The sequence below is a fragment of the Panthera tigris genome, chromosome B1, assembly GCF_018350195.1.
Source record: "Panthera tigris isolate Pti1 chromosome B1, P.tigris_Pti1_mat1.1, whole genome shotgun sequence".
NCBI lineage: Eukaryota > Metazoa > Chordata > Mammalia > Carnivora > Felidae > Panthera > Panthera tigris.
In genome coordinates this window covers 57,157,295-57,176,024 of record NC_056663.1, presented here as the reverse complement: position 1 = coordinate 57,176,024, position 18,730 = coordinate 57,157,295, and the positions used below count along the sequence as shown (strand labels likewise).

Sequence of the window (18,730 nt, the reverse complement as noted above, 5' to 3'; positions counted from 1 at the left end):
AAAAAGCTTACAATTGAAGATAGAAAATTTGAAAAATAAAATCAAGCCTTTTGAAATTAAAAACAAAATCCCACACTGGTAGTTCTTTTTGTTAAAATTCCATGTGTGTTACCATAGTTTGGGAATGGGACAAGGTTAGCAATAACTTGCTTTTTCCTAGCAACAAACTTTTAATAAGAACAAATTTTGGTTTTCTTACTTCTTCCTTACATAAACTGTAAATAACTAGGATCATTTCCGTAACAGAGAAAGGAAATAAACATGAATTATATATCACATCAAAAAGATTTACATGCCTTTCAACATTCTGTTAATTTTATAGTCAAGATGCAATCTTTCAATAATTCAGATGTCATCAGAGAAAAAGGAAAACTTTTCCTGGAAAAACATCAAAGTAGTGTAAACTTCAGCCATTGAAAATGTAATACTAGAGGAAAAGTAACAAAGTTTTATTAAGTACTTAAAATTAAACTTGTAAAAATATTAAGACAGAGAATTATGACATATATTGTCATATGTGAATATCTTGTCATATAATGTCTTATGTTTATAGAATGTCTCTAAAACTCAATTCTGCCTTAAGAAAAAATAAAATTTGGGTGCCTGGGTGGCTCAACTGATTGAGCATCCGACTTTGACTCAGGTCATGATCCTCTGGTCTGTGATTTTGAGTGCCATCGGACTCGTTGCTATCAGCACAACGCCCACTTTGGATCCTCTGTCCCCCTCTCTGCCCCTCTCCTGCGCTCTCTCTCTCTCTCTCTCTCTCAAAAATAAATAAACATTAAAAAAAAAGAAAAAAGAAAATTAATCCAGTTCTGAGAAAATTTTCTTATATTTGGAGAACTTGTATTAATTGGTCAGTTTATTAAGCTTAAAATGATTTAACAGTCATATGCTGATTCATTTTAAAATTCAACCTACTTTTTATTTTTCCTTTGATTGGTTCCATGCATGATGTTCTTTTAAATGAGCTCCTTTTCCATCCTCCTTATTTCTGTTATAGGTAACATCACTGTAATGCCACCCAGGTGGAAAACTAAATCACTGTAATCCCTCCAGCTTCCTTCACTCCCAGCCAGCATTCACTCAGCCACCAGGCTTGTTCTTTCGTCCTTCAACATAATTCTTAAATATTCCTGTTCTTTTAACTTCCATGGCTAGTAATTTTGTTTATTCTCTTAACAAGAGAGGAGCTGGCTGAATATACTCAAATCTAGATTGTTAAAGTCTTTAACAATTCCATTTATATTTTATCCTCCTCTACCAACTCTCAAACCGTTTTGCCTATTGTCTTTGTCAGAATTTTTTTTCAGTGCCTATGCCGGTTTCCAAAGTCTTTCACACCATGACTACTTGACTTGCTCCTCTTTCCAGCCATCTTTGTATACACACGTTTGAATGAACATCCAAACAGCACTGCATACCTGATCTCGAATATCACTCAATAATCAGTGTAGCTGCAGCAACTGAATAATTCCTTTCTCACCAACTGGCAGCAATTTTGTTTTGTTTTTATGTTCTATCTCAAGGGTTGTTGTTATCTGGTTCAAATGCACTCTGTACTTTACTGTGCAACTGGGCATGTCTTTTTTTTTTTCTCTTCTACCAATGACTCTTTAAATACATCTAAGACTTCTTCATTTTCTTTCTAGTATAAGTAGCTTTTCTTTAAAGTATCATGTTATAAAGCCAAACTATATTCAATCAATTTTTGTTTCTGAATATTTAGACAGTCCTTAATCTGAAAAGTTAAGTGAATTAAATAGTCTTTTAATAGTCATTTATAGTCATTTATCTTATTATAAATAGTCATTTAATAGTAATTTATCTTATTATAAAAGGACTATATTATCTTATTATATATTATATATATCTTATTATATATATCTTATTATAAAAGGACTATATTTTAATAGTCATTTAATAGTCATTTATCTTATTATAAAAGGAAAAACTTGGGTTTACTCCCTGACTAGCATTCAATAGAGTAAAATGTACATGTACATCTGCATAATGCTGGATTTTCATTATCATAGCATATCCCGGGAAATTAATATTTATTTTTCTGGTATCACTGTGATATTTGAGTCAATGCAATTATCATTTCCATAGAAACAGTACATTATCCTGAATTCAGTTTTATATATATTTTTCCTTTAGTACCCTCTAATACACTAACATTCATCAATCATGCTCTCCATAATCTATTTCATTGTATAACGCTCTCACTAGTATAAAATACTTGAAATTAGAAAAAATTATTTTGCTTTTTTTGTTTGTTTTACATTTTAATTCTCATGTAGTAGAATACTGAGCATATGAAAGATGCCTCATATATATTTGTCAGATGAATGAATGCATGTGTGAATAAATACTAATCTAGTAAAATTCTCCTCTGAGAAGAGTAGATATTATTTATGGACCATGTGACTGCATTTTGAGATTGCAAAAACCAGAAAGCCAAGCTATGTTACATATTAGTATAAGCAGTGTTTAATAATATCTCTCATCATGCATAATTTTGTTTGCTCATTTTTATTTTCTAGATCAAGGAAATATACATACATAACTTAGAAAATTCTAGATTGAGAAACATTTTATTCCCCAAATCTTTCCACCTTTAATGTATTTTTTCCAGAGCCAACTACTTTATGGTTTACTTAGTGTAGTTATTCTATTCTTTATCCCCATATCTGTGAATAACGTACCTTCACTTCTATATGTTAATTTTTGCACTTTTGATCTAATCTATTATCTATTATTTTCTACTTTGATAGGTGAGATTTACCTCATTTACACAACTCTGTATCTCTCTTCTTTTTTCCCCAAATAATTACATTACTCTCAGTTTCATCAACCATCACTAAAATTTCAAGCCACATATTTATATTTCTGTTTCTTATTCCATCTGTTATTGACTAAGATAAAGCATATTCCTATGGTTTTCTAAATCATCAATCTTACTGTTTATTCTCACAAATCCCCTATCTAACCTTAAAGACTTTTGAAGTTTTGTCCTTATGTTTCAAACTGTGAAGGTTGTTCTTTAGTCCTTTCATTGAATAGGTGGCATTGAATACTTCTATCTATCCCCTTGTGGATCCACAGTTCTGGACTCTCATGTGTAATCCTTAGTTCACACAATTTTTTTTAAATGCTCTTAAATTACCCCCCAAAAAGTAGTATATAGAAGATAAACTTTGTCTTGTTACACTTCTGAAGATGTTTTTATTCTGTTTTTACACTTGACTATTGAAATGTAATACTAGTCTCGAAATAAATTTCTATATGAACTGTGAATACCTTGCTCTATTTTCTAGTATTAGAGGTTACTGATGAGATATTGATGTCTGTCTTTTCTCATTATTCTGCAGTGTATCCATTTTTTCCTCTGAATACTTTGAGAATGTTCTTTAACTTAGTATGACATTTTACAATAATTTTTACTACAGTTGGAGTTGTTGGAGCCTAAATATAATAATTTAACATAATTAAGGGCTACAAGTATGCTTGGTTTCAAAATACCAAGGTTTGATATACAGTGAATATATTAATTTTAGTGCAAATTGAGACATTTCAGAGAGTACAAAGAACTCTTAATAATTATGCAAGATAACTAGGTCAACCAGGACAGTCCTAAGCAAAGCAAAATATATGTTTACCCTAATTACAAGAACTATGAATGTTATCTATTCATATTTGAAGATGTCTTGTTAAAAAAATGAATAAATAAGCATAATTTAAGATTAAAGATGCTTTTTATGTGAAAAAAATTTCTCTCTTTTCTCTTTATGCCTGTTCTAGGGTCCTTTAGTTAGGTGCTTGATACCTCAGATTGTTTCTTATCATCTATTTCATTATTTTTTAAATCTTTGTGGGGTTTTTTGGGGGGTCATAATTTAGTGGGAAACAAGGAACAATTGATAGGTTTGACCAGGGTAGTGATATTATTAGTGGTATATTTAAGAAATATTACTTTTTGTAATAACGATGTAAGATAGATTGGAGGAGGTAACCAGTAGGCAGGGATACCATTATATCATTTAAGCAAACATGGTAAGATTTGAATTCAGATGGTAGTCATGCGGATGAAGAGAAAATTAGAATGGGAGGCATTGGGATGCATCAAGAAACAAGTTTCAAGAGGCTATTTAACATTGTTATGGAAAGTATATTCACCTTGCAATCAGAGTTTAAATGTTTGTAATTTCAAGATCTAGCTTCATATTTTCATAGAAATGGAATGAAAATATTCAGAGAAACTTGCAGTTCTCTGTGTGTTCCTCTCCAGGTTAGTTTCCTTCTTTTTCTCCCCAATGAAAAGTGCTGCCAATCATTTTATTTTGATCATTTTAGTGAATTTATTATTTTCATGACCACTTGACTATATATGAAAAGCACACATAAGTAGTCTGTGCATTTTTTATTTAGGTAAATAATACATACATTCATTATTCTGTATGTTATTTTTAGTATTCAATTTTATCTTTTTTGAGAACCATCCATATTAAGATCTGAAGATTTACTTTCATTGTTTTTTTTAACAGTTGCATATCATTGTCTCTTGCTCTATAATGTTTATATAGTTCCTTATTAATGTGCATTTATGTTGTTTCCAGATATCCAATTTATAAACAATGCTTCACCAAATTTTCCTTTACTCAGAACAGAGGCACTCAGTCCCTGATCTCCCAGGAGTGCAGGTGGTTAACCATTTTCACCCAGAGTCCTTCTCTGAGACTTCCCATGTTGTGAAGAAAGCTTTCTCATTCAAGGATATCTCCCATTCCAATGACTGGTGAATGTGGGACTAAACTCATTTGCAGACAACATTAGAGAGCTACCTCAATTCAAGATTATAGTTCAATTTATCCCTCTACAGAATCGCATTCATTTTTTCCCTACTGATATTGATCCTGAGATCACTCCCCAATAAGTGTTGCACACAAATCTCCCTCTCAGAGTGCTTCTCAGGAGACCTACACTGCAACATTTAGCACCAGAAGTGTTTTAAGAAAGCAGACTATTAAATAGGATTTGGGAGCTGTATTATCCACCAGCTGCCTGGTAATAAAAACCCTATCATTCCTGGTCATTAGAGAACACATAGTCTGTACCATGTGCATTCAGTGCAGCAATTGTTAAAAAAAAATTTTTTGGAAGTGAACCACTGGTAGAAGAGAATGTCCTGATGCAGGCAGTATATCAGACATTTGAGAAATACTGCAGAAACAATAATTATAAAGACTATAGAGTCCAGTGAACTTTACTGGGGTATTAATGATTAATTAGGGAGGAAAAGACCATGACAGGCCATGAAAGGAAGAGAATGATCAATCATTGATTTATTGCAAAAAGTGAAAACCAGTGAGTCTCCTTGATAGCAAGAAGAGAATAGTATCTCCTGCTCTCAGAGGTCAGAAAAAAGCTTCAGATCAGGGCCAGCACTTTATTGTAAGTGTAATGTTGCTCCAGAGAAAGTTGAACTCTCGAGACTAACAGTTATGCTATACCAAAGTGAGGATCATGAATGGGAAAGGTTGGAATTATTTGGCATGAGATAGGGAAATCTGGGTCATTGCATTAAAAAAAAATCTAGGCTTCTTCCCTTTTAAAAGCGATTCCAGCTTCCTTGAAGATAATGCAGATACCTCTGCCTTTCAAGGGAAGAATATTTCCCTACAATCTTTTTATAGCCTTCCTCTTATCTACCAGACCAACAACAAGGGCCAATTTACAACATAAAACAGCCAGGTAAACTCTGGGTTTGTTAAGAGAAAAAAGGATATACACTGACAGATCTGTGTGATGTTGCCAAAATGTCCCAGTAGGAGCCAAGAGAAAACATATGGGACTAAAGAGGCAGAACATAAAATTTGGCAAAGGAGATTTTATCAATATGAAAACCTTCTCCCATGATAGAGAAAGCAACATCCTAGCAAGAAACTCAAGGAAACTGTAACAAACTATAACAAACTGTTAGGGTGGCTCTTAGCAGCTTGGGGAAAAGTTACAGCCCACAGTATATAGGGTAGTAAAGCCAAATCTACCATGAGAGATGTTGAAAGAAGAAATAGAAAGACTCAAAGAAGTAGTTGTGATGAAGTAGGTATACTATATAAGGCCAGAAAATCCACCAGATGAATATAATGATAAGTGGTCTTAGAAGACACTTCACTTTATCAAAGAAATAAAGAATATACTGGTGATATGGACACTGAAAAGATCAGAGGTGGATGCTCTCCATAGGCTGCCATTAATAGTATGATATGCTGTTATAGAACTGAGCTTTTGCGGCACCTGGGTAGCTTAGTCAGATGAGTGTCTGACTTTGCCCTAGGTCATGATCTCATTGTTTCTGGGTTTGAGCACCACACTGAGTTCTCTGCTGTCAGCACAAGGCCTGCTTGGGATCCTCTGTACCCCTCATTCTGCTCCTCCCTTGCTGTCTCTCTCTCATTCTCGTTCTCAAAAATAAAAAAAAAAAAACATTAAAAAAATAAAAAAAATAACTGAGCTCCCTGGTAACAGTAGGATTGACAGAATCTTGAAAAATAAAGGGAAGGTGCTTCACCATCAGAAATAAAAGGTGGGCAGGATTTTTATAATGAGCGAGGAAGGCTTAGTTTCAATCACAGTATCATTACCTATAAAGACAAAAGGAGATAGTTAATAAAACAGCATTCCCAAGGGCAAAATAGATAGTTGGCTAGAATATGATTCAAAATAAATTTTTAAAATGAATAATCAGGATGCCATGGACAACCATTCCAAATAAAAACTTATCTTTTGTCAATTTCTGGATCTGAGCTAGTTTTCAGACCTGGAACCCAGTGAGCATAGGAAAATCCTGGTACCAAGATGCAAGGATCATGCAACACCATGGCAAGGACATTTGATAGTGAGTTCTGAATACTTTCCAAAGAGATATATTGCCTTTAAAATTTTTTTTTAACGTTTATTTATTTTTAAAAGACAGAGAGAGACAGAGTGTGAGCAGGGGAGGGGCAGAGAGAGAGGGAGACGCAGGCTCCAGGGTCTGAGCTGTTAGCACAGAGCTGGACGCAAGGCTCAAACTCACAAACTGCAAGATCATGACTTGAGCCAAAGTCTGACACTTAGCACTTAACCAACTGAGCCACCCAGACACCCCGCCTTTTAATTTAGTACTCATATCCTAGGAAAGAGGAATACCCAGAATCCACATTAACATTGATGCTGGAGGATCCACAGTATCTTATGGATTTCTGTTGAGTGGGTGTACATGAGAACTAGATAATAAATGGAGTCTGTGATTAAGTTTGTTTCACAGTATATTCAATAGGTCTAAAGAGTCCCTGGTGATATTTTCTGATTGTCAAATGCACAATTGAAATGGATATACTCAATAAAAGGGCCAAAACCCTAACTTTTTTTTTTTTTTTTTTTTTTTTTTTTTTGGTCTCTGGGATAGGAGCTATCAGAGGTGAAGTTCAGTGGGAAGTCTCTGAAACTACTTCCCCTCCTATGCACAAAGAAGATAAAACCATGCCATATTCTGAAGGAGTAGCAGAGACTAGTGTCAACCTTAAATACTGATAAACAACATTAAATCTACCAGTGTGGCCCATCAAAAGACAGATTCTGGAGGATAATTGACAATTGCAAATACAAACCACCAGTGGTCTCTATTATGGGTGGCATGCCAAAAGGTGCTATCTTTGCTTGAACACATCAAAACTTTAGACACATGATATATGGCCACTAATGTGGTAAATCTATTTATTTTCATTACTACTTGAAAGCAGGATCATAAACAGTTTGCATTTTCTTGAGACAGTCTGTCCTTACACGGTTCCATGGTCTTGCCCCAAGGCTATGTTATCTCCTCTGTCCTCTGTCATAATACAATCCAAAGGGACCTGGAACATCTGGACATATGCAAGAACAACACAATGACATACTCTAAAAATAAAATCATGTTAAGAGGATTGATAAACAAGAAGTGACAAATCTATTGGAGTCCTTGGTAAGACACATAGACTTCAGAGAGTGCAAGATAGATCAAGATCAGGATATTAACACATCATTATAGATTTTAGAGCTCCCAAGGTTTGAGGTATTCCAGACCATCTTCTGAAAATAAGGATCATATTATTGCATCTTGTATTTCCCACCACTAAGAAGGAAGAGGACTCTCCAGATTTTGGAAATTACATAGTCCACACTTAAGAATATTATTCTGACCTATATGCCAAATGGCACAAAATACTACCAGCTTTAAGTGGAACCTAGAGCAGAAAAGGGCTCTAAGGAGGTCTACGTTAAGATAGAAGTGGCTCTGCCACATGTACCACATGACCTAGCAGATTAAGTGGTATTATAGGTACCTGTGAAGTGAAAAGATACCATGTGGAGTTTATGGAAAGCCCCAATAGAAGAATTATAAGATAGACTTGTAAGTTAATAGGTCAAGATCTTGTCATATACAATCAATATTTATACACTAAAAGAAAATTTTTTAACGTTTATTTATTTTTGAGAGACAGAGAGAGACAGAGCACAAGCAGGATTGGGGTAGAGAGAGACAGAGACACAGAATCCAAAACAGGCTCCAGGCTCTCAGCTGTCAGCACAGAGCCTGATGTGGGACTCGAACTCACGAACTGTGAGATCATGACCTGAGCCAAAGTCATACACTTAATTGACTGAGCCACCCAGGCGCCCCTACACTTTTTGAGAAACATGTCCTGTTTTATAACTGGACCCAGGAACATGAAGTGAACTTGTAGTCAGAATCACTTTTCATAAGCCAAGTTCTATCATATCAACCAAATCATAAGGTCAGATTTGACCAGTAGCAATCCATTATAAAATGGAAGTACTATATTTTGAATCAGATGTGAACAAGGCCAAAAAATAGAAGCTGTATAAGCAGGTGGTCTGGACTCCTATCCTTTCAACTACTATTTTACTGGCGTCTCACCCTCAACTAAGCTCTGTATATGACTGCAAATGTTAGCTCCATTCAGCAGTGGCCCTGAGAAACAGTGCAAAGGAAACTCTCAGAATGGGCACACAGGATATCCCTGTCTGGACAAAAAATGGTCATAGGTTATAATATATAGTACTCATGAGGAGTGGCAAATAACTTGACTGGTTGACTACTAACTTACCAGCATCCTGGAAAAGAAAAGATTGGAATATTGGAGCAAGGAGATTAAGGAAAATGGCATGTGAATGGATCTTTGGGGAAGGATTTTAAGTATGAAAATCTTTATGTATCTGACTAATGCTCCCCAGAAAGCACTCACTACAGAAAAAGCACTAAATACTTATGTAGATGGAATGATTCAGCCATGATGTCAGAAACTGAAGCTAAGCAGGGGTTTAAGGGTCCAGTCTCTCATTCACTAAGGCTGACCTTGTTACTACCATTACTGAGAGCCCAACCTGCCAGCAACAGAGACCAGTGTTCATTTTCCAATACAAAGCATCCAGTTCAAAGACCAACCAGCTACTTGATAGAAAACTATTTTACACTCCATCAACCCTGGAAAGGGTGGTGATTAACAGTGACTGGAAGCTACATGTATTGTAGGCATGAGTTTGCTTTTATGCCTCCAGCATCTTGACCACTGTACTACTATCCAAGAGGTTAAGAGTTCCATTTTGTTGTTTTCTACAAGTATGGGATTCCACATAAGTTACACTAAAGTATGGAACCTACTTTTCAGAAGAGGAGGTAAGACAGTGGGCACCTGGTATGTGATCTTCTGGTCTTATATCATATGATCCAGATGTTGCTGACCTCCTACAATAACAGAATGGACCTTTTGCCGAAAGGTAGAAGGATAAGAACAGGAGTAAATCCTTGACCGTCAATTCCAGTGAGTCTCTTAGAGAATTTGTCCTCTTCGTCACTATAACTCTGAGCCCTGTGGGTTTACAGTTGCTGTTCCTTATAGTTAAGATGTTTCTAACAAGGAGCAGAGCAAGAGTCCCATTAAACCATTAGATAAGCCACCATCTGGTCATGTCAGATTCCTGATGCTAAAAGACAAACAGACATAAGTCAGAATCCCAGCAAGGATAATTAAAGCTAATAATCAGAAACAGGTAGAGTTCCTTTATACAATGAAGACAGGGAAGAATGCTTTTAGTAACAAGTGCATTTTTTGGTGTGTCCCCTGATATTCACCTGCTCTTTGACCATAAATGCACAAGCCCAACAGGTACAGCTTGAGAAGAGCATGGTGTAAAGGTACCCCAGCTTCTCAGGGATTAGATTTGTATCACGCAAACAGGTAAGCAACCTAGACCAGCAAAGGTGTTACCAAGGATGATGGGAAGAAAAAAAATGAATGAAGGAGGAAGGGGATAATGAACTCAGATTTACACAAAGATAACAAAGTTTATTTTTGTTTTGTTTTGACACAAAACATTATTTAATTTATGGAGTCCAAACTGCTCTAAATATCATTTTTGGTAACATCTGGCAGCAAAATGTGACCTGACCTGATCTCATTTGTTATAAACCCTGACCAAAAGAAGTATGAAATTATTTATAGTCTGTATTTATGCTAGTTGGTTAGAATGTTCACATATTTTCCTACGGAAATGTTTTGCTATGGGCTGTTGCCCTTAACCCTCCTGATCACCTTAGAAAGTATACTGCATATGCACCATATTCTCTTACTATACTCTTATATTTCTAGATTCCAAAACCTGTTTTATGAGATTTTGTTCCTGTGCCAGTTATATTAAAAATGTAATAAAATTCATACATATATTATTTTAAAAATAGAAGCAAAACCTGAGTTATAATTTTAGAGGCATTATCTGATATAAATAATTTATTAATCTCATTTTGAAAACAAAGACATTATCTTAGAAATTCTTTGAACCAATGATAGAAATAATTTAGCCATTACATACTTTATTTTAATACATATGAATTATGTAACATAGGTGATGGTTTAGAAAGGCAGAAGGAAGAAAAGGCACAAAGAATAAAATTGTAAAGGAATATGATGCCAAAATTCTATTGCCTATAATTAAAGCTATCTTAAATAGCTTCATATGTATAATCAAACATAAGTGGTGAAAATCATTGGTAAAAATCATTGGCTTTTAGGATGTTACTTTATTGTTTTTAACCCAGGCACTGACTTGATCTTTATTATTAACCCATGCTTGTCATTTTTCTGTTCTCCCTCTAAGTCTTTCATCTCACACAATCAATAATTTTGAAATTTCAGCTTAATTATTCATTTGTCAAATAATTGCAGCCCTATAGTTGTGTGTTTGCATCACAAGTAGCTTTAGTGAGAGGGTTAAGCATTACTTCCCAACTCTTTTAGAGCACAGAGTGAAACACTGAAGAGTATATGGATAGAGACACTACTGAATGAAGAAATAATGGGATAAATATACAGAAATGTCATGATAAACAATTTCTGAATTTCTCAGCATGTACCAAATTCTGCAAATTAAGCTCTCTTTATAACCTCCAATTATGCTTTGAAAGTGAATATAATCTTAATATTAAACTCCCTCTGATCAACTTCCCCCCTTTGTCACATAGACCACCCTGTATTTAGTGCTCATTTGCCATCATTATCCTCTAAGTTTTTAATCAATTTTAGGTTACTTTCATTTATTGGAGAACAACTATGCCATTTTATCAAGGGCATGGTTTACATTTATAAATGCAACCTATCTATAATATGCAATCTTTCAATGACCACTTATAAACTAGCACCCTAATAAAGATAACAAACGATTAATTAAAATACTACAATTAAAGTATTTTAAGAAGATTTTTCTGCTATATCTGGGTCATGGTACATGAATGTCTACATTATTATTTTCTGTAATTTTCTGTGTATTTTAATAATTTATAATGAAAATCCTTGAAGATTTCTAAATACATGAATACATTCAAATTAATTTGATGAATATTTTCATATAGAAATTATTATCAAAAGCATAATTTTATATTTAAAATTTTTTTATTAACATTTATTCATTTTTTGAGAGAGAGAGAGACAGAGCATAAGCAGGGGAGGTGCAGAGAGAGGGAGACACAGAATCGGAAGCAGGCTCCAGGCTCTGAGCTCGATGCGGTGCTTGAACCCACGAACCATAAGATCATGACCCAAGCCGAGGTCAGTCACCCAACTGACTAAGCCACCCAGGAGCCCCTCAAAAGGCTAATTTTATATTTTAAAGTATTTATGTTCATTTTTTCACTTGTGATTTCCTTTGTGGTCACTTGTGGTTTCCTTCAAAAGACCATAGCATTGCATTTTGTGGTGAATATTACAAGCACACTATTTTTTGTTAAATTAACTTTACAGTACTTTAATAAAAATACTAAAGAACTACCATACAAAAACATGTAATTTAGCATTTATATACTGTTGTATTCCATGCGGTGTAAAGATTCTTCTTCTGTTTTATTAGCTGAAGTGAACATAATCTTAATATTAAACCTCTCTGATGTTACATGCCTCCTGCTTAGTGGTAATTTTGAAACTGTATTCTCAAATACATTTTTTAAAGTGCTCATTATGCATTTTTATTCTTTATATCTTTCTTAGTCTTCCTCTCTAACCAGAAATATGTTGCAATCTCATAAATCATAAAATCCTCTTATTGTCTCTGAATTTCCTGATCCATGAACTATTTTCTATAAATCTACTTGTTGAAAAATAGCCCATAAACATATTCAACTCTCTCATATCCTAGACAACTTAATCAAAATATTACATCTTTAGGGGCTCCTGGGTGGCTCAGTCAGTTAAGCTTCCAAATCTTGATTTCTGCTCAGTTCATGATCTTCGGGTTCATGAGTTTGAGCCTCGTGGCAGGCTCTGTTCTGACAGTGAGGAGCCTGCTTAAGATTCTCTTTCTCTTTCTCTGCCTCTTCCCTCTTTGCGTGCACATACACATGCTCTCTCTCTCTCAAAAATAAATAAATAAACATTAAAAAAAATACTAAATCTTCAGTGCTGCCCTGTGATTGTTCACTACAGTCAAAATGTATTGGCAAAGATGTGATAATTATGCTACATTCTATAGAGATCTAGTGTTTTACAAAACAAACTGGAGCTATTAGGACTTTCTTCCAGTTTTATGAAGCATGCTTATAAACTGTTGATCTGCAGTGCCACTTTGTCATAAAATCAAGTGTTCGTATGTATGTCTGTGTTGTCTGTACCTAAGTTCTCTATTCTGTTTCAATCATCTATTGTCTATCTTTATGCCAGGACAGTGTTGTCTTTAATGGTATTGCTTTATAATAAGACTTTATATTTAATAATATAAGTACAAGAAAATTTTCATTTTCAAGAGTATCTTGGCTATTTTTTTTTTGCTTTGTATTTCCACATAAAAATTAAAATCAATGTATCCAGGGGCACCTGGGTGGCTCGGTTGGTTAAGCATCCAACTCATTGTTTTGGCTCAGGTAATGATCTCACAGTTTGTGAGTTCGAGCCCCGCACTGGGCTTCTCACTGATAGTGTTGAGCCTGCCTAGGATTCTGTCTCTGTCTCTGTCTCTGTCTCTGTCTCTCTCTCTCTCTCTCCCTCCCTCTCTCTCTCTCCCCCCTTTCTCTCTGCCCCTCCCCTAATCATGCTCTGTCTCTCTCAAAATAAATAAATTTTAAAAAATAATATAAAATAAAGTTGTCTATTTCAACAATAACAATATTAACAATGATTTCAATTTTACTTTATCTTGTCAAAAAATGGTGCCAGTCAATAAAAACCCATAATGAAAAACTAAGTCTTATTCTGAAAATTGTGCTATACATAAAAATCAACCCCAGGTAGGGAGTAAATTGAAATATTAAAGATACAATAAATCTTGTATAAGAAAAACATTGCGTATAAGTAAATATTTTTTAATAAGTCCTCGATATTGATAGTCCTTTCAACAAATGGTGCTGAAACAACTGGACATCCACTCCCCCCAAAAATGAATCTAGAGTTTAAACTCTTCACAAAAATTAACTTCAAATGGGTTGTAGACCTAAATAAAAATGTGAAACCATAAAACTCTTAGAAAACAACATAAGAAAAAACCTAGATGACCATGAGCAAGGTGGTGATTTTCCAGGTAAAATACCAAGAGCACGATACATGCAAGAAATAATGTATAAACTGACTTCATTAAAATTAAGAACTTCCACTCTGCAAAAGGTAATACCAAGAGAATGAGAAGACAAATCATAGACTGACAGAAAATATTTACAAAAGACATATCTGATAAAGGACCATTACCCAAAATAATTTTTAAAAAGCTTTCATAGAGCTCAACAACAAAAAATATAAACAACCCAATTTAAATATGAACCAAGGTTCTTAAAAGACATCTCACAAAAAAGAAAAAAAAGAAGACAAAAAAGCGTATGAAAAGATGTTCCACATCATATGTCATCAGATCAGGGAAATGCAAATGAAAACTATAAACACCACTACGCATCTATCAGAAGAGCCAAAATTTGAAACATGGACAACACCAAATGCTAGCAAGAATGTACAACTGGAACTCTCATTTATTTACGATAGGAATACAAAATGTTATAGCAAGTTTGAAAGGCAGTTTTGCAGTTTCTTACAAAACAAAACATACTTTTACCATATGGCTTGGCAATCACACTTTTTGGTATTTATCTGAAACAGTTGAAAACTTCTGCTCACACAAAACCTCATATAGATATGTATAGCAGCTTTATTCATAACTGCCAAATTTGGTAGCAACCAAGATGTCCTTTCAGTAGGTGAACTGGTATATAAATGTGGTACATCCAAACAATGGAATATTACTCAGCACTAAAAAGAAGTGAGTTATCAAATTATGGAAAGACATGGAGGAATCTTAAATGCATGTTACTAACTGAAAGAAGCCAATTTTAAGAGTATATACACTGTATGATTCCAACTAAATGACATTCTAGAAAAGGCAAAACAATGGAGGTAATAAAAAGGATCATAGTTGTCAAGGATTGGGAGTTGGGACAGAGAAGTTAGTAGGTGGAGAGCAGAGGAATTTTAGGACAATGAAACTACTCTAATACCATGATGATAAATACATGTCATTATACGTTTCTCCAAACCCATATAATATAAAACACCAAGAGTGAACCATAATGTAAACTATGGACATTGGGTGATTATGATGTGTTAATGTACATTCATCAACTGCAACAGACGTAGCACTCTGATGCGGGTATTGATAATGGGGGAGGCTCTGCCTGTGTGGAGGTAGCAGGTATTTGGGAATACCTTCCCCTCAATTTTACTGTGAACATAAAACTGCTATAAAAGTAAAATACTAATTAAAGTGTATTCCCATATTAATATACTAAATAATAAAAATATTATCATCCAGTCCATGCAGAAAAATAATTGTAAAAAATCTAACATCAGTTCCTGCTAAAAGTTTAGCAAAGTTAAAATAGTAGAGACATTTTCAAGAATAATGACACATCTTACGAATATCATACAAATAATACCTTTTTTTTTTAACATTTACTCAGTTTTGAGAGATGGAGAGGGCGAGCGGGGCAGAGAGAGAGGAAGACACAGAATCTGAAGCAGGCTCCAGGCTTTGAGGGGTCAACACAGAGCATGATGTGGGGCTCAAACTCACAAACTGAGATCATGGCCTAAGCTGAAGTCGGTCACTTAACCGACTGACCATCCAGGTGCCCCAATACCTTTTTTTAATGTTTATTCATTTATTTTTAGAGAGAGAGAGAGAGAGAGAGAGAGAGAGAGAAGGAGAGAGAGAGAGAGAGAGAGTGAGAGAGAGAGAGAGAGAGAGAGAGAGAGAGAGAGCGCACAGGCAGAAGAGGGTTAGAGAGACAGGGAGAGAAGAAATTCAAGCAGGCTCTGCACTGTCAGCACAGAGCCCAATGCGAGGTTTGATCCCATTAACCGTGAGATCAGGACCTGAGCCCAGACCAAGAGTTGAACATTTAACCGACTGAGCCACCCAGGTGCCCTCAAATGTTATCATTTTAAATGGCAACAACATAATTCCTTTTCCTCTATAATTGTTTTTCTTTCAACAGTTTTATTGGTGTATAATGTACATATGCAAAACTGTACTTATTTATTTTTTATATTTATTTATTTTTGAAAGATAGAGACAAAGCATGAGTGGGGCAGGGGCAGAGAGAGAGGGAGACACAGAATCTGAAGCAGGCTCCAGGCTCTGAGCTGTCAGCACAGAGCCCAATGCGGTGCTCAAACTCACAAACCGTGATGGTGACCTGAGCCCAAATCGCTTAACCGACTGAACCACCTAGGCGCCTCAAAACTATCCTTATTTAAAGTAGAAAGTTTAATGAGTTTTGATATATGTAGATTATCTGTGAAACTTCATCATAACCAAGAAACTGATTATGTGTGTGTGACCTCTCCCACCAATTTCCTCATTCCTTATAAATCAATTTCCATTCTGTAGAATTTTATAAAATCAAATAATAGAATAGATTTCTTTCTTGTCATTGTTTGACTTTTAGCTTTCACGCAGCATAATTATTTTGAAATGTTTTCCATGGAAGGCTTCCTATACCCCTTTGCCTCATTTATTGATATTTCTCCAGTTGCATAATGGAATGCAGTTATACCTAAGCATATTGCAAGTTGTTAAAACTTTTTCTACTATTCTTCTTTTGCAGTTTCCCTCATCTTCAAAGTTCTTCCTTAGCTACCCAGAAATACTAAATTTCTTAGAAACCTAGTAAATATTAATTACATGTGATGCATTCCTATAAAAGCTTGTTCTTAAAATAATAAACCCTTATCAAAATGTCTCTACCTCTTATGATCTTCTATTTTAAAATTAATATGATTTGGGGGCACCTGGGTGGCTCAGTCGGTTAAGCGTCCGACTTCGGGTCCAGTCATGATCTCACCATTCGTGGGTTCGATCCCTGAGTCAGGTTCTGTGCTGACAGCTCAGAGCCTGGAGCCTGCTTCGGATTCTGTGTCTGCCACTCTCTCTCTGCCCCTCCACCACTCATGCTCTGTCTCTTTTTCTCTCAAAAATAAATATACATTAACAAAATTAAGCAATTAAATTAAATTAAATTAATATGACTTAGTAATCCACAAACTTATTTTTCTTACTACAAAGTAATCCTATTGAAGGCAGATTCCAAATGATTTTTCACTTTTCCAATCTCAGAGTTTAGTTATTTTCATACAAGTAAACCCAGATCCTTTCAAATTAAATAAGTTATCCTCAAAGGAAATAAAGCTTTTTGTAAAAAGAATGTAATGGACTGAATTGTGTTTCTCAAAATTAATATGTTGAAGTTCTTATCCCCAATACCTCAGAATGTGACTATTTGTAAATATCAAGTTTTTAAAGAGGTAATTAAGCTAAAATGAGGTCTTAGAGTGGACTCCAATCTAATATGACAGGTGTCCTTGAAAGAAGAAAACATTTGTACACAGACAAACATAAGAGGAAAGACCATGTGAAGACCTAGGGAGAAGACGTTCACTGACAAACCAATGAAAAAGTTCACAGACCCTACTGATAGGCTGATTTCAAATTTTGAGCCTCTAGAATTGTGCACAAATAAGTTTCTGTTGTTAAGTGTGTGATACTTTGTTAAGACAGCCCTAGAAAATTAATGCATTAAAGTTCTATGATAGGCCACCAATAAAATGATAGATTTTGTCCATTTTGTCAATAGTTAGCAGTGAAAAATTATCCATAAACTTAAAGGTGTGTACTTCCCTTTATCAGTTTTGCTTTAGCCATTTAAACCATATAGATTTTTGCATACGAATTCTCCCACCCAATCCTGCATGGAAACCTAACATTTCATTACGTTTAATTGGAATAATTAAACAAATATGTTTTGTAAAACACGCTGCCCATTACAATTATCTGTAAAATTTGTGTGACATACTTTTGTTGTGACTTTAAAATTTAGACAACCTCATTTGTATTGAGTAACAATGTTCGAATGAACATACATGGTTGAGTTTAGTCTTAGTGCTCCAAATACCTTCATGTTTCTTTTTAGAAATAAAACCTTAGTGTTTTGGGAGTTTGCTTTGATCATATTTACTTCCTTTACCTCATAAAAACGAATCTTCAGCTAATCAAGGACAGTTATTAAACACATGAATTACAGGAGCTCCATCTTGCAGATCATCACACAAATCAAATGTTACTGTGAGACCACGTATCCATGATTTATAATAACCATAAATTAATCAGTATGTACAATGAATAATTCATTCCTGGTAGAGCCCTTGGATTAGAATCCTTTCATTTCTCTCAGCTCGGTGCTCTGGGAGAATAAATGCAAAGAGATTTTATCTGACACCAATACACTTTTGTCTGTGTGAGGGATTCAGGGTGGTTGTCTCATCAGCAGCATATGGCTTTACGTTGACTCTGTCCTCATTTGCTTTCCTGAATATTAATGGACACAGAAGCATTTGCAGTGCTCCCTGTCTATGGTCTACTGGCTTTTTTGATTAACTATATGTTTAATTCATTTTTAATATATCAAAGATATCAAACTTATATTAAATATCATCATCAGTAAAGAGGTGTAATAGGATATACAAGGGAATAAAACCTTTTTTATTCCAACCCAAGAATATATTAATTAAAATTTGCAAGTTAGTTTTCTTTTGATAGACTTCCATATTGGCCATAATTGATACAGATAATGGAGTAACTAAGAACATGAATCATGGCC

The 18,730-nt window shown here is 34.7% G+C and overlaps 1 long non-coding RNA gene across 1 annotated transcript in view; it reads right to left on the bottom strand.

Moving 5' to 3' along the window:
- Positions 1-7,775: 7,775 nt before the first annotated feature.
- Positions 7,776-18,730, bottom strand: part of LOC122237640 — a 57,343-nt gene continuing 46,388 nt past the window's right edge. Inside the window, exon 3 of the long non-coding RNA XR_006216226.1 lies at positions 7,776-7,913. This is a non-coding gene — a long non-coding RNA (uncharacterized LOC122237640). The remainder of the gene's footprint in view (positions 7,914-18,730) is intronic.